The sequence below is a fragment of the Bison bison genome, unplaced genomic scaffold, assembly GCF_000754665.1.
Source record: "Bison bison bison isolate TAMUID 2011002044 unplaced genomic scaffold, Bison_UMD1.0 scf7180017864314, whole genome shotgun sequence".
Taxonomy (NCBI): domain Eukaryota; kingdom Metazoa; phylum Chordata; class Mammalia; order Artiodactyla; family Bovidae; genus Bison; species Bison bison.
Window position 1 is genome coordinate 654,410 of NW_011494886.1, and position 18,326 is coordinate 672,735.

An 18,326-nucleotide genomic window follows, 5' to 3' on the forward strand; every position below is an offset into this window, starting at 1 on the left:
ACCGACTCATTGGGAAAAAAAAACCCTAATGCTAGGAAAGATTTAAGGTGGGAGGAGAAGGGGATGACAGAGGATAAGATGGTTGGATGGCATCACCAACTCGATGGACATGAGTTTGAGTAAGCTCCGGGAGTTGGTGATGGACAGGGAAGCCTGGTGTGCTGTCCATGGAGTCACAAAGAGTTGGACACAACTGAGCAATTGAACTGAACCACAATTGGAGTAGCAAGACTCTAGACCAGTAATTTCCAAATTTGTGGCACACTGAAATCACCTGAGAAGTTTTAAAAACTGATGCCTGTTCCAGGGTCTCCTCTTTTATCTATGGGAATTTGACTAGATTTTGTATCCCACCATTGTGTGAAAATTGTATAAATCTTAATTATGTTGAATTGGTTTATGGTACTTTTCAGGTCTACTATATCCTTCTACTTTCCTGTATATTCAATTAATTTTTGAGAATTTGATATTGAAACTCCAACTAAAAATCATAATTAATCTACTTAAAAATAATTGTAATATATAGTAGAACTACATGTAACTTTTTTCTGTATTTTCCAAGTCTCCTGTAAGTGTGTTATCATACTTTCATAATTTAAGAAAGAAAAAAAGAAGAAAAATTAAAAAAAAAAAAACTGATGCCTGGGCCCTAGCCCCACTCATCAGGATTTTTAGTTTCCTAATTATTTCCATACCCTTATTTCAGACCATAAATGCAGGAAGAATAGGTCTGTTATATCTGTCACCTCTTCCACTTCCAAACCAAAAGCTATCTCTCCAATATGAATCTGGCTGTTCCTCTTGAATGCAAAAGCTTCTATATTCTAAAGTAAGGCTCTTATTTTAAACAGCATTTTCCCATCCCAGTTAAAGAATATTGTGCGTGTGTATATAGGACAATTATTTAGTAAACCAGTATTAGCTATTGTTAACTAGGACTTTTATACGCAAAGACCAAATACAATAATACCCTCAAGGATCTGCTGCTGCTGTAAGCAGCACTTCAGTAGTGTCTGACTCTGCATGACCCCATGGACTATATAGCCCACCAGGCTCTTCTCTCCATGGAGTTTTCCAGGCAAGAATACTGGAGTGGGTTGCCATGCCTTCCTCCAGGGGATCTTGGGATGATCGAACCCAGGTCTCCTGCATTGCAGGCACCCGGGTCTCCTCCATTGCAGGCAGATTCTTTACCACTAAACTACCAGGAAGCCCACCTTTAAGTATGTCTTTAACTAAATAGAAATTTCTCCAAAGAAGATACACAGACGACAAGTGAAAGTCACTCAGTCACGTCCAACTCTTTGAGACCCCATGGGATATATAGTCCATGGAATTCTCCAGGCAAGAATACTGGTATTCTCCAGGGGATCTTCCCAACCCAGAGATCAAACCCAGGTCTCCCATATCACAGGTGGATTCTTACCAACTGAGCCACAAGGGAAGCCCAAGAATCCTAGAATGGGTAGTCCTTCTCCAGCGGATCTTCCCAACCCAAGAATTGAACCGGGGTCTCCTGCGTTACAGGCTGATTCTTTACCAACTGAGTTATCAGGGAAGCCCACAGATGACAAACAGGTATATAAAAAGATGCTCATCAACATCACTAATCATTAGAGAAATGCAAATCAAAACTATATTGTGATATCACCTTATACAAGTCAGACTGGCCATCATCAAAAAGACTACAAATAATAAATGCTGGAAGGGATGTAGAGAAAGGGAACCTGCCTACACTGTTGGTGGGACTGTAAATTGGTGCAACCACTAAGGAGAACAATATGAAGATTCCTTAAAAAATTAAAAATAGAGTTACCATATGATCCAGCAATCCCACTCCTAGGCATACAACTGGAAAAGACAAAAATTCTAATTTGAAAAGATAGCATGCATCCCAATGTTATCTCATAGCAGCACTATTACAACAGCCAAGATGTAGAAGCAACATAAACATCAGCTGATAGATGAATGGATAAATAAGATGTGTGTGTGTGTGTGTGTGTGTGTACACACATAAACAATGGAATATTACTCAGCTATAAAAAAGAATTAAATAATGCCATTTCCAGCAACATGAATAGACCTAGAGATTATTGTACTAAGTGAAGTAGGTCAGAGAAAGACAAGTATCATGTAATATCACTTATGCTATTGATGTTTAGTCACTCAGTCATGTCCAACTCTTTGTAAGCCAATGAACTAGTAGCCCTCCAGGCTACCTCTGTTCCTGGGATTTTCCAGGCAAGAATACCAAAGTGGATTTCCATTTCCTTCTCCAGAGGAGATATCACTTATATGTGTAATCTAAAAAATGATACAAATGAACCTAAAAAACAGAAATAGACTCAGATACAGTAAATAAATTGATGGTTACCAAAGAGGAAAGAGTGGGAGGGATTAACTATTGGATTGGCCAAAAAGTTTGCTCAGGTTTTTCTGTAAGCTTTTATGGAAAAACACGAATGAACTTTGGGGCCAACCCAATATTAGGTTTGGGACTAACAAATACATACTACTGTATATAAACTAGATCAACAATATGGCACAGGTTACTATACTCAATATCTTGTAATAACCTATAATGGAAAATATCTGAAAAAGAAAATAAAAATATACATATAAAACTGAATTGCAGCGCTAGATCACTGAAACTAACACAACATTGTAAATCAACTATACTCAATAAAAAGTTGCCTGTCTTGGAAAAAAGTAGTATCTTTAGCATTGATAAATCGAGGTGGACTTTTTCAGTCATCAGATCTTAATAATAAGACCAATAGGACATTGTTCCATAATTGGTATCAAAATATAGGCTGTTAAAAAATTGGTACTTAAGAGTGCCAAAGTCTTACCCTGGGGGTAGTCAGTGGGCTATTCAGTGCAAAGAAGCCCATCTGGATGTCAAGAGAATCACTGGTGAGTTAATATGGGGAGTTAGATTCAGTGGTTGATTACAGCACTAGCTTAATAGGCAGACACTCCTATGTTTAAATTCTCCAATTAATGAGCTCATTTCATACTATCCATAAGAATTAGAATTATTCAGCTTGCATACACATGCACCATATATATATATATAGAGAGAGAGAGAGAGTATTTTAATATATATATATTAAACCATGACCTGTATATAACCCTTTGCTCAATAAAAATTAGCATATTTCCTTTGCATTTGATACCCCAGTCCGTCTGCAAATATAATTGGCCAGTAAGACTTTTTTTCAAATGTTAGTACTCTCATTGTTGTTGTCCAGTTGCTAAGTCATGTCTGACTCTTTTCGACCTCCATGGACTGTAGCATGCCAGGCTTATATGTCCTCCACTATATCCTGGAGTTTGCTCACATTCATGTCCATTGAGTTGGTGATGCTATCTAACCACCTCATTCTCTGCCAGCCCTTTCTCCTTTTGCCTTCAATCTTTCCCAGCACAGGGTCTTTTCCAGTGAGTTGGCTCTTCACATTAGGTAACCAAAGTATTGCAGGTCCAGCATCAGTCCTTCTAGTGAATATGCAGGACTGATTTCCTTTGGATTGATGGTTTTGATCTCCTTGCAGTCCAAGGGACTTTCAAGAGTCTTCTCCAGAACTACCATATGAAGGCATCAATTCTTCAGCACTCACTCAGCCTTCTTTATGGTCCAACTCTCACATCCGTAAGTGACTACTGGAAAAACCATAGGTTTGACTATAAAGACCTTTGCTGGCAAAGTGATGTCTCTGCTTTTTAATATACTTTCTAGGTGTGTCAGCTTTCCTTCCAAGGAGCAAGCATCTTCTAATTTCACGATTGAAATCATCATCAGAAATGATTTTGGAACCCAAGAAAACAAAATATGTTACTGCTTCCACTTTTTCCTCTTCTGTTTGCCATGAAATGATGGGACCAGATGCCATGATCTTAATTTTTTGAATACTGAGTTTCAAGACAGCTTTTTCACTCTCCTCTTTCACCTTCATCAAGGGGCTCTTTAGTTCCTTTTCACTTTCTGCCATTAGAATGGTATCATCTACATATCTGAGGTTGTTGATACTTCTCCCAACATAGCTTGATTTCATATCATCCTATTCGGCTGCGCCAGAGAAGGCAATGGCATCCCACTCCAGTACTTTTGCCTGGAAAATCCCATGGACGGAGGAGCCTGGTAGGCTACAGTCCATGGGGTCGATAAGATTCGGGTCGCTAAGATTCGGGTCGCTAAGAGTCGGACACGACCGAGCGACTTCACTTTCACTTTTCACTTTTATGCATTGGAGAAGGAAATGGCAACCCACTCCAGTGTTCTTGCCTGGAGAATCCCAGGGACCCGGTAAATAAGAAAAAAAAATAAAGTCTACTATTTAAGCAGTGTCATTGGCAGTGTTCACTGGCAATACAATCCCATCAAGAAAATTCATTTTTATATTTGGCAAAACTAATACAATTATGTAAAGTTTAAAAATAAAATAAAATTTTAAAAAAAATTATGAAATAAAAAAAAAGAAAACTATGGATTAGGATTTAAGAGTCTGTATTTTTTAAATAAATGAATATAAAATGAAGTATATTTTTAAAGCTTAAGGTTCAAAGGTACTATGGGGTTCTCCTTTCTCTTCTCTGACAGTTCTGTAGGGTTTTATAAAAGAGACATAGTTCAAAGGATTTAAAGAGTATTCTATTACCTTGAAGATCAGTCTGATCTGCAATTGCCTTGCTGTTGTGAATTCTTTCTAGAGAAACTGGAGACCTTTGAATAGTTTTCACCCCAGAGTTCTTTTAAGTCTTTTCCTAAAGTGAAATGTGTGTTTGTCATGTGGATTTGGCAGGAAGGACAGAAAAGCAGATAAAGCTTTTATTGTACTTGATAATCTGACAATTTGAGTTTCATTCACATATAATCAGATGGCTAAATTTTGCAATAAATAATAGCTGTACCATCCTCTGACCCAACAGGGCTCCATGCCTGTATAAACAGATGATACACATGTATAGAGCAGACAGTTAGCAGTCTCACCAAGTATTATCAATGTCAAATTGGTCAAATATCCTTTAACACTGTCAGTAAATGGATGCCATGATATGAGAGAGCTGAGATAGCTGGCAGGTTTTCCAGGACTGTTTAGCACTATTCTGAACTCAGTTGTCTTTTTATCATTTTTCTTTTTTTTTTTTCTGCCCTTTTTTAAAATCACCTATCAAGGGTACTTGAAAAAGAGGATTACTGTAAACTCCAACTCTTTTACTACATTATTGTTACTCTAAAGAGGTCAAGAATCACTATTTCAACATCTTAGATACAGAGCCTTAGATAGAAGTGTCTTCTCTACCAGAAAAGGAACAGAATTTTCAGTTTAGGAGCACTCCAATAGCCAAGTGCTATGAATAGAACAACAATATAGATTGGATGTCCTCTCTAAGTCCTTACACCTTCAATACCTGCTTTAATTCTATACTCAAAGTGTGATGGTTCAACTTTTAAGTTCCATATACTCTTACACTGAGTATGCCACAATAAAATGCTGGAAAATCTATAACACTTGGACCTATCATTTGGCTGAGGTTGCAGGGCAATGAACTAACCTGAAATCTAATCTAAGAAAAAAAATGCACTACAAGGATAAATGGAAAGCAAGAACTTGATGACTTGGGGTAGATGCTCCTGGACACATACAATAAGAATTCATCTAAAATATTTAAAGAATTGTTACAACATGACTGTGGGCTAGCTGGAGAATACAGAACTCTTAAGGGCTGCACACATAATGGAAATTGTCCCCACATGCAGACCCACTCTGCAAAGACTGCCAAATGTTTACAAAGACTCTGGTAAGAACACAAAGTAAGCTTCCCTTGAGAGGTAGTCCTGGTGAGGGAACAACCTGCTGGAAAAGCACACCCACACATAGATCCTTTTCCTCAATCTCTCCTAGGATCAAAGGCCTTCAACTGTTGAAGAAAGGAAACAAGCCCTATCTCCCCTCCCTTAAGCTACTCTTGAAACCTAGTGTAGCTAAAGAACCAGAAAAGAAGGGGGAAAAAAAAAAAAAAAAACTTCTCTACCTTTAGAGGAGAAGCAAGAACAAGTACTGGGCCCAAACCATGGGTGCTCGTCTCCAGTTAGGTGAGCAGCAATGTCATGAGAAGATCCCCCTTCTATGATGCAGGACACAGTGCCTGTCTAAAACTAAATCTTAATTGAAACAACAGAGTATGCCATCATGACCATGACCACACACAGACAAACATACCCACATACACACACCATCATGAAACCTTCTGACAAACCAACCTCTACTATGAGCAGAAGGTAATTCTAAAGGATTAAAAGTTGGTGTTGTACAGAAGGTAATCATGGCAACAACAAATGCAAATGAACCTCAACCCCTGACTTCACTGACTCAACTTCTCCCTATACTAAACACATAGCAGAAAAAAGGTATTACATAATCTTCAGGCATAAAAATTATTTACCACAGTCTTTGCTATCCTACACAAGATATCCAAATGCCAACAAAATATTAATCCTGAATCTATAGAAATAAATGAAAAGCATCAGAATTTGAATAACAACTGAAAATACAAAATTTGGTGGGTTCGTGTCCCACCCTGGGGTAAGAAAAAAAAAAAGAAAATACAAAATTTGTTTCTTATCTTGAATAGATCTAAATGATAACTGATTGCCTAAAGCAAAAATAGTAGCAATCTATTGTATGCTTATAGCATCAGTTCAGTTCAGTCACTCAGTCATGTCTGACTCTTTGCAACCCCATGGACTGTAGCACACCAGGCTTCCCTGTCTTTCACCAACTCCTGGAGCTTGCTCAAACTCATGTCCATCGAGTCAGTGATGCATACCATCCAACCATCTCATCCTCTATTGTCCCCTTCTCCTCCCACCTTCAATCTTTCCCAGCATCAGGGTCTATTCCAATGAGTCAATTCTTCACATCAGGTGGCCAAAGTACTGGAGCTTCAGCTTTAGCATCAGTCCTTGCAATGAATATTCAGGACTGACTTCCTTTAGGATTGACAGGTTTGATCTCCTTGCAGTCCAAGGGACTTTCAAGAGTCTTCTCCAACACCACAGTTCAAAAGCATCAGTGAAAGGGAGAAATTAGGAGTATACAGTTGTTAAGGTCCTGACACTACATGTAAAGTGCTGCAATATAGACCGACCATTTAAAAGTGAATATTATAACTGCTAGGGCAACTGTTAAACTATCTTTAAGAAAAAAGTTAATAAGCCAATAGTAATTTTATAAAAATCAATGATTTTTCAAATTTATGAATTTATAAATGAATTTATAAAATTTTAATGAATTTATTAAAATAGTCTAAGGATTTCCCTGGAAGTCCTGTGATTAAGACTCTACCTTCCAATGCAGGGGGCATGGGTTTGATCCCTGGTCAGGGAAAAAGCTTCCACATGCTGCAGGGTATGGTCAAAAATTTAAATAATAAATATGGTTGCACAATTAAAAATAGTCTAAGGCCTCGCAAAGAGTCGGATACAACTGAGCGACTGAACTGAACTGAACTGAAAGCAGAAAAAGAGGTAAAATATAAATTTAAAGTAATAAAAAGAAAACAACTGGCCAGATGATAGATTTTAGCCTAACCTTGTAAATAATTTCATTAAATGTAAAGGGTTCGAACACATCCATTTAAAAGACAAATTGTCAAATTAAGATTTAAAAGCACAATACAACTATATCCTATCTACAAGATACTCACTTTAAATATAAAGCCATAAATAGATTACAAGTAAAGCAAAAAAAGACACACCATGCAAATGTTAAAGACAGAAATCTAGAGTACTTATATTAATACCAGATAAAGCATACATAAGAACAAAGAATTTTGCCAGGGATAAAGAGAAACATTAAATAATAAGAAAGGGGATAATTATCTACAGGGGCAAATAATAATCCAAAATGTTTATGCACTTAACACAGTTTAACATACATAAGACAAAAACTAATACAAATGAAAGGAGAAATAAATAGTTCACAATTACAGTTGGAAATTTATGCCTCTCTCATTAATTGAAAGAATAATTATGCAAAAAAATCAATACAGATACAGAAGACCTATCAACCTTATTTAACTCCATTTATATTTATACATTATATTACCAAATAACAGTAGAGTATACACAATTTTCAAGAGCATGTGAAACATTCAACAAGATAAGCCATCTTCTGAGTAATTTTACAAATACAAAAGAATTGAAAATGTACAAATTAGATCCTCAAACCTCATATATAATCGAAAGAAACACAATGGAAGATAATACTTTCTACCTACTCACTTGGAAACAACTTTTTAAATACTAAAATACAATTTTGGAAAAAAAATGCTAGAATACACACTGCTAATGGGAGTGTACATTGGTGCAATCAATAAAATTTATCAGACAATTTATAAAAAAAAACCTTAAGTTTTGCAAAATTCGACCTAGAAATTCACCTTGGAAAAATTAATACTAAATAAATCATAACAAATATCCCCTAAAGGGAGGCCTGGCGTGCTGCAATTCATAGGGTCGCAAAGAGTCAGACACGACTGAGCGACTGAACTGAACTGACTGAAAGTATGTATAAGAATTGTCTTGAGGTATTATTACAATACTGAAAGCTAGAAGTAGCTTAAATATATGTCAATATATTGATATTGAGCACATCATGAGAAATGCCAGGCTGGATGAGTTATAAGCTGTAATCAAGATAAGTGGGAGAAACATCAACAATTTTAGATATGCGGGTGATACCACTCTAATGGCAGAAAGTGAAGAGGAACTAAAGAACCTCTTGATGAGGATGAAGGAGGAGAGTAAAAGAGTCAGCTTAAAACTAAATATTAAAAAAACTAAGATCATGGCATCCAGCCCCATTGCTATACGGCAACTAGAAGGGGAAAAGGTGAACGTAGTGACAGATTTCCTCTTCTGGGGCTCAAAAATCACTATGGATGGTGACTATAGCCATGAAATCAGAAGACAATTGTTTCTTGGCAGGAAAGCTATGACAAACCTAGACAGTGCTTTGAAAAGCAGAGACATTACTCTGCTGACAAAGGTCTGCATAGTCAAGGCTATGGTCTTCCAAAGGTCATGTACAGTTGTGAGAACTGGACTGTAAAGAAGGCAGAGGGCCAAAGAATTGATGCCTTCAAACTGTGGTGCTAGAGAAGACTCCTGAAAGCCCCTTGGACTGCAAGATCAAACCAGTCAATCTTAAGGGAAATCAACCCTGAATACTCACTGAAGCTCTGGTATTTTGGTCATCTGATGTGAACAGCAGACTCGTTGGAAAAGTCCCTGGTCCTGGGAAAGATTGAGTGCAGAAGAAGAAGAGGGTATCAGAGGCTGAGACGGCTGGATGGCATCATCGATGCAATGAACATGAACTTTGGGAGATGGTAGGGGACCAGGAGGTCTGGCGTCTTACAGTCCATGGGGTCACAAAGGATCAGACACAACTGGGCAACTGAACAACAACATATTGACTCTTATAACAAAGAAATATCCTTTCATTGAATACTATGTACCAAGAACTGCTCTAGCCATTGAATGGGAGGAGTAAGATAATCAAACTCCCTATGTCCATAATAGTAGGGAAAACCAACAATTTTAAAAAACAGTAAATATATGATACAATTTTCAGTATAAATTTGGTACATTTATATAATGGCATGCTATGTAGCCACTAAAATCAAATTGCAGGATAGAAATTGATGTAGGAAGGTATTTCCTCTGTATTGGAATTTGTAACATCCAGTAAGACATGTATTAGATAGGTACAAAAGTAACTGTGGTTTTACACCACAAATTTTAAATCATTATAACCAGGCTCAAACACATCATTATTAATCAAAATAGGAATCATTACACTCAACACATTTTGCCAGCAAGACATAAGTTGGTTTATTCCTGCAGCATAAAAATCCATGGTTCAGGATCCAACTAAATCTTGAAAAGCATTTTCTACCCCGCATTGGTTGTGGAAGTGTTTTCCCTGCAAAATGTTGTTGAGATGCTTGAAGAAGTGGCAGTTGATTAGCAAGAAATTAGGTGAATATGGCAGATGAGGTGAAACTTTGTAGCCCAATTCATTCAACTTTCGAAGTGTTGGTTGTGCGACATACGGTCAGGCATTGTCATGGAGAATTAGTCTGTCCTGTTGACCAGTGCTGGCTGCAGGCGTTGCAGTTTTTGGTGCATCTCATCAATTTGCTGAACATACATCTCAGATGCAATGGTTTCACCAGGATTCAGAAAGCTGTAGTGGATCAGACCAGCAGGAAACCACCAATACTGACCATGACCTTTTTTGGGGGGTGCAAGTTTGGCTTGGGAAGTGCTTCAGAGCTGCTTTTTGGTCCAACTACTGAGCTGGCTCCTTGGAAGGAAAGTTATGACCAACCTAGATAGCATATTCAAAAGCAGAGACATTACTTTGCCAAAAAAGGTCCCTCTAGTCAAGGCTATGGTTTTTCCTGTGGTCATGTATGGATGTGAGAGTTGGACTGTGAAGAAGGCTGAGTGCCAAAGAATTGATGCTTTTGAACTGTGGTGTTGGAGAAGACTCTTGAGAGTCCCTTCGACTGCAAGGAGATCCAACCAGTCCATTCTGAAGGAGATCAGCCCTGGGATTTCTTTGGAAGGAATGATGCTACAGCTGAAACTCCAGTACTTTGGCCACCTCATGCAAAGAGTTGACTCATTGGAAAAGACTCTGATGCTGGGAGGGATTGGGGGCAGGAGGAAAAGGGGACGACAGAGGATGAGATGGCTGGATGGCATCACTGACTTGATGGACATGAGTCTGAGCGAACTCCGGGAGCTGGTGATGAACAGGGAGGCCTGGCGTGCTGGAATTCATGGGGTCGCAAAGAGTCGGACACGACTGAGCAACTGAACTGAACTGAACTGAGCTGAGCTGGTTGTTGCCAGCTGTCACACAAAATCCACTTTTTGTCGCACTTCATAACCCAATTAAGAAATGATTTGCTGTTGTTGCATAGAAAAAGAGATAACACTTCAAATAGCACTTCAAATTGATGATTTTTTTTGATTTGCCGTCAGCTCATAAGGCATTCACTTATCGAGCTTTTTGAGTTCTCCAACAGCTTCTCATGTAGTTGTAAGAGGATCAGTTTTGATTGGTCTCAACTGATCGTTGTCAACTTCTGACAGTTGGCCTCTGCACTCTCCATCTTCAAGGTGCCGGTTTCCTTTGCACAACTTCTTGAGCCACCACAGTACTACACATTCATTAGCAGTTCCTAGGCCAAATATGTTATTGATGTTGTGAGCTGTCTCTGCTGCTTTATGACCCATCTTGAAATTGCCTAAAAAAAAAAAAAAATCCCGCAAATTTGCTTTCTGTCTAACATCATTTCCATAGTCTACGAATATATATGTAAAGTAAACAGCAAGTAACAGGTCACTAGAAAATAAACATAAAGCAAGAATTGCACATTAAAATGATGTATAATATAACCACATAAGGCTTCCCTTATGGCTTAGCTAGTAAAGAATCCATCTGCAATGTGGGAGACTTGGGTTCAATCCCTGGGTTGAGAAGATCCCCTGGAGAAGGGAAAGGCTACCCACTCCAGTATTCTGGCTTGGAGAAGTCCATGGACTGTATAGTCCATGGGGTTGCAAAGAGTGGAACACGACTGAGTGACTTTCACTTTCACAACCACATTTATTTAATTAAGAATGTATTCCAATATCAAATGGTAAAGTTCAACAATGCAAAACCACAATCACTGTTGCACTAACCTAATATATAAACTGAATTGTACCATGTTTATCACAAAAAGAAAAGCGTAGTATGAAAAGAATAAAGTAAGAATATACCCTGAAAGGGCTTCCCTGATAGCTCAGATGGTTAAGAATCCACCTGCAGTGCTGAAGACTGAGTTCAATCCCTGGGTTGGGAAGATTCCCTGGAGGAGGGCATGGCAACCCACTCCAGCATTCTTGCCTGGAGAATCCCCATGGAGAGAGGAGCCTGGTGGGCTACAGTCCATGGGGTCACAAAGAGTCAGACACAACTGAGCGACTAAGCACATACTCTAAAATATTAATAATTATTCTTCAATGGTGAATTTTTTACTTTAAATTGTGTTTTCCAAGCATTCTAAACTGTACATATATTACTTTTGTAATCAGAACAGCATGTTCTTCAAAATAAGATTAAGCCATGAAACAAAGCAAAAATATAATACAACTGAGGGGAACATTTTTGTGCTAGTGGTTCTTTGTATTTGTTTATACTTTAGGATGGGGAAATTTAATAAAATGTATAGATCTAGGATAAAGTAAACTCAAAAAAAAAAAAAAGATGGTTAATAAATGCAAGAGAGAGTGTTTGCTTAGACAAGGTCCAAAAAAGATGGAGGTTATGGGGTCCTAGGTACAATCTTGAAAAGGAAAAGAAACACTTTTTTTTTTAATACAAAAAAGATAAAATAAAGATAAGTAAAAAGATAAAATAAAGATTTAAGAAAAGATAAATAAAGATCTAAGAAAAGATAAATAAATCTCAGACAGTGTAGATGGTGCATAAAAACACAAAGATAGTTTAGAAGGAAATAAAGTTTGGAAACTTCATAATAAATATGTACAATTTCTTTCATTAAGAGTTAGTCATTTGTGTCAGCTCACACTTAAACAATCAGGAATGAGTATATAAGCCTGGCAGAGCAAAAAGATTTGTAATGCCAAATGAGATAAATGTTAAATGAAGTCAGATGAATAAAGGATTAATGAAGAACTATATGCCATTAACTACATTCAGAGAAACCAAATAATAGTGAGACTAACCAATATGGCCATGTGACTTTCTCCAGACTCACTAAGCACTGTGGAAACAGGAGCAGAATTAAAATTAAAAATGAACTGGCTCGCTCCATTAATCCTTGCAAAACATTTTAAATTCATAGGGGAGTAATGCCATAGGAAAGAAAATAATGTTCTTAAGTCTTATTTTGGAAAAGCATAGATATAACTGTTTGCTAGGTGGGATTCTTCTTTTATTCACTGTATAATTCATCTTGTCTTTAAAAAAAATAAACTTTTTTCATGCTTGTGAATGAGGCTTATAAGTGTTAAAAGGAGATTTGTTACACATCTGAGACATATCTGAATTCACATGGCTTGAAAAACTCTAGGTGAAATTGAAGAAGAAGTCAATGTCTTCACATATTCCTCTCTTAATTCCAGAACTTTCACTTATCTAAGGTAAGGAAACCAAGGCAGAAAAATATATTTCCTTCACATTACTTCGAAAAATCTTTGATTAGCATAAAAGCAGCTGTTAAATGTCAATGTGCTGCTTTGATTCTTCTTGCTTCTACAAACACAATTTTTAATCATGATCATTATCATCATCATCATCCTTTACTAAAAACAGATGTATCTTTCTGTTTGGAATCTTCCACTTCTTCCTTATGTCTTACAAGTTCAAAATTCTTAGCTGCTATCATCTCTCTTACTTAAAGTTACCTTATCTATTCTTTGGCCCCTAGAAGAAAGACTGTGATTTGCTTACCATAGCACAAAAGTTGGCACATAGAAAAATCTTAATAAATACACAGTAAAAAAAAAAAAAAAATTGAATACCAAAGAAAAGCATATGCAGGTTGGTCTTCTCTTCACTATGTCCAAGGTTTGTACATGTTCAGCTGATAAATCTTTGCTTGGGCTCCTTCCTAGTTCTGTGAAATAGTGGTGGTTAAAAAGTATATATAGATGACTGATTTGCATTGTTGTATGGCAGAAACCATCATAACATTGTAAAGAAATTATCCTCCAATTAAAAACAAAAATAAAATAATCTGCCCATCAATGTGCTACTTACTGTTAAATGCCTAGTTAAGTTAATAATCACAGTTAAATCTTCCTTAGCCTCTCTGTCTCTTTATGCATACCCAGATGGTAATGGGTCTCTCATGGTTACTTCCACAACAGTTCCTACAAACTGCTTTGCTGTTTCTTCATCTCCCTTCACTTCATCTCAACACTTAGTTTTGAAGTATCCCAAGGTTCAGTCCTTTAACTTCTTCTCTATCTCATTCACTCCCTTAGTGATTAACATAAATAACATGTTTAAAGACGACGAAAATATGAGTTGTCGCCTCAATTTCCTCCAAGTGTTTACTAAAATAATGCCCTATTTTAAAATTGCCGTTCTCATTCCCAATCTCAACATTCAATATTTACTTTTCTGATTTTATTTTTTTCTCCATGACACTCATTGCCTTCTAACATACTACAGTATATACTTTATATATTCACATTCATTATCTGTCTTGCCCATTAGAAAATAATCTCATTTGTAATTACACCCCAATAAAGGTGAAAAATAGTAATCTCCACAAGCGTGGGAGTTTTTGTCTGTTTTGTTGACTGCTGTATCCCTAGCATTAAAGCATTTCCTGCCACACAGATACTCGATTAATTTTATGTTATATAACACATTTGCTGTATAAATTGATTCCCTAAGGCGAATTGAACTCATTCTCTTGGGATCCAGTGGGAAAGTATATGTCGTTTTCATCTACTTTTCACTTAACTGAATCCTAATATTTTTAACTTCCATGTTTCCCCTGGAAACATGCAGTGTTGTACATCTCAGATGACAACTTTTATTTACCTTTTCAATGCTTGCAAATAAAGGAGATTTAACCTAGTCTCTTCATTTTTCTCCATTAGTTGACTTATTACACAATTAACTCAAGGAAGAATTTTGTAAGGTCATTACATTTAGTATTTATGTAAACGGTATTTATACACTGCCCCCAGGTAAAATTCCACAGACCTGAGACAACCAATGGCGTTACAGGTAGATACCTGATAGGGTAAATGGTGAATTCGATTCAGCCCGATAAATAATAACAGAATAACTGGCTGATCGAACCAACACATCCTCTTTACCATTACTGAGCGCTTGAGTATAGATAAGGGACACCAACAGACTTCCTAATTACCAACAGAATAACCCCATGCGATTACTGGCAACACTGAATAACACCAACGCTCCCCATTCAACAGCCTTCCTGGTGAAAGAGAGTCTACCTGGTACAGCAGGAAGGAGTTGGCCTTGCTTTGCTCACATTTAGGAGTGAACGCTCCCAAGAGAAGTGGAAGGACCAGTCCCGAACACCCTGTTCCTCCTCTCCCTCAAATTCACCAATAAGATGAAGTCTTTCTCCTTGCTGAGGGTGGAGCCAATGAACACATGGATAGAGTATAACTTAAGCATTAAGAGAAAGGCCAACCTACCTCTTGGAAACTGGAGGAGCAGGAAATGAAGATTCCTCCCAACAGGGAGCCTCAGGCTTGCCTCTGGTAACATGGATGATGCCTTTACAGAGAATATTTGGAGGAAGAGGGGACCCTCTGGGCTGATCTTTGAGATCGAAGTATGCAGGTACTAAGGAAGCCTCTAGTTCATACTCCAGGCAGCATTTCAGTGTGAAAGGAGAAAAGGTGCCTTCCTTTTATCATTCTTCCTTTAGAGTAACAGGCACCTCTAGACACTTTAAACATCAAGATAAGACATTGAGCTTTCTCATTGGAAATAAGTTAAAACCAAATATTCAAAAAATAATTGTTAATTTTTTTTTTTAATCATAGAAACATATGCAGGGTTTAAAGATTTGTAACAGAGACAACAGTCCTCTGTATCCAACCCATCCTGCTACCAAAGATAGTCACATTCAACGTTGTGGCTGTTTTTTCTGGCACTTAACTTCATATTGAAAAATATACCTTATCTGCTATATCTTATCAATTTAAATATTAATTTTTAACTACCTTATAATTTAAGACATTAGCAGTTTTACTGTGCTTTCTCTTTCTCCATCCCACAAAGTTAAAAAGATCAAATTGTTAGGCAGTATTTAGTATCTACACTAATGTTTTCTACCATATCACATCATATTACATATTGTCTTAATCAAATTTTATTTTATGCTAGAGTTAACAATTTCTTAGCTTTTTTTCCCCCAATTTTGAGTTCTCCTCATAATCTGTTCCTTTTTCACACAAAAATTCCAAAAGGATTTTTCCACATATTCAAACCTCCTTTTTAAAATATATATATATATATATATATATCAGTTATATGATTTTCTGGAGGTCACTCTGATGCCTCTCACCTTGTTCCTTTTCTTTGTTTTGCTCTTTCCTGTTGGAGGAATTTCCCAACTGGCAGGTAATCCTTGATGACTCATTCATGTTTGAAAGTCATTTACTATAGACTAAGTACATAGTCCTGTACATAGACATCGTACATCAGTTCAGTTCAGTCCAGTTGCTCAGTCGTGTCCGACTCTTGCAACCCCATGAATCGCAGCACGCCAGGCCTCCCTGTCCATCACCAACTCCCACAGTTCACTCAGACTCACATCCATTGAGTCAATGATGCCATCCAGACATCTCATCCTCTGTCATCCCCTTCTCCTCTTGCCCCCAATCCCCCCCAGCATCAGAGTCTTTTCCAATGAGTCAACTCTTCGCATGAGGTGGCCAAAGTACTGGAGTTTCAGCTTTAGCATCATTCCTTCCAAAGAAATCCCAGGGCTGATCTCCTTCAGAATGGACTGGTTGGATCTCCTTGCAGTCCAAGGGACTCTCAAGAGTCTTCTCCAACACCACAGTTCAAAAGCATCAATTCTTCGGTGCTCAGCCTTCTTCACAGTCCAACTCTCACATCCATACATGACCACAGGAAAAACCATAGCCTTGACTAGATGAACCTTTGTTGGCAAAGTAATGTCTCTGCTTTTGAATATGCTATCTAGGTTGGTCATAACTTTCCTTCTACAGAGTAAGCGTTTTTTAATTTCATGGCTGCAGTCACCATCTGCAGTGATTTTGGAGCCCAAAAAAATAAAGTCTGACACTGTTATACTAAGACTTATTGTAAGTTCCATGCATGAGAGTAAGCACTTCACTGTGGGGACTGGGTGGCCCACTAGCCTTCTTGCTAGGTCATACAAAAAAAGTAACTATCAGTGGTTATTTTCTCTGTCTCTTCCATTTCCTCAGAGAAGGACCCTCCCAATTCTTGCTTCAGGATGGATGTGACTGCTGATCTTCTGGGATTTGGTCAGGGAAGGCAGAAAGGGGTGTGTTCTCATCGTTCATTGTATATATACACCTTCATTTAATTTGCTCTGCCTTGAAGTAGCCATTTTACCCATGTTCATCTTTGTGCCTGACAAGCACAAGTCTGGAGCCCTTATGGCTAAATGTCCTCTCAACCTAAAACTTTTATTTCCTCTGGAGGTGACAGAAAGGTGGGCATGTGCTACATAGGGGAGAGGTGGGAACCTAGATGGGATTCCCAGGTGGCCCTAGTGGTAAAGAATCCAACCTGCCAATGCAGGAGACCTAAGAGACATGGATTCGATCCCTGGGTCGGGAAGATCCCCTGGAGAAGAGAATGGCAACCCATTCCAGTATTCTTTCCTGGAGAATCCCATGGATAGAGGAGCCTGATGGTTGAAGTTCATGAAGTTGCACAGAGTCGGACACAACTGAAGTGACTTAGCAGGCATGCACGGAGACCTAGATGCCTGTGATCCCATGCATTTGTTTTCACTCCCCATTGTACCCCTTGTCATTCAGGCTGATATAACAAAATACTACGGTTTGGGTAGCTAGCTTATAAAGAGCAAAAAGTATTGCTTACAGTTCTGGAGGCTGGGTGCCAGCGTGATTGAATTCTGGTGAGAGCCCTCTTCCAAGTTGCAGATTTCTCACATATTTTCACATGATTGAAGAGTCAAGGGAGCCCTCTGGGGCCTGTTTTATTAGGGCACTTATCCCATTCATGAGAACTTCACTATCATGACCTGATCACCTCCCAAACATCATCTCCTGATACCATCGCCTTGGGGTTAGAATTTTAACAGATGAATCTGATGGGAGCACATATTCAGACCCCTTTCTTCTGATTAACTGGTATGTTTAATGTCTGAGCCTTTCTATAGTTTGACAAATGTAGGTTTGCATTTTGTTATCTCCCACTGCTTGCTTTTAAGATTCATCTTCCCCTGCCCTATTAAGTGTTTCTTCTATCCACTTGTCGTATTTCCCCCAATTTTTTTTCTCTAATTTTATTTTATTTTTAAACTTTACATAATTGTATTAGTTTTGCCAAATATCAAAATGAATCCGCCACAGGTATACATGTGTTCCCCATCCCGAACCCTCCTCCCTCCTCCCTCCCCACACCATCCCTCTGGGCCGTCCCAGTGCACCAGCCCCAAGCATCCAGCATCATGCATCGAACCTGGACTGGCAACTCGTCTCCTACATGATA

General features: G+C 38.0%; 1 pseudogene; it reads right to left on the reverse strand.

Moving 5' to 3' along the window:
* Nucleotides 1–9,846: 9,846 nt before the first annotated feature.
* The window catches only part of LOC104997840, a 58,816-nt pseudogene continuing 50,336 nt past the window's right edge, over nt 9,847–18,326 (reverse strand).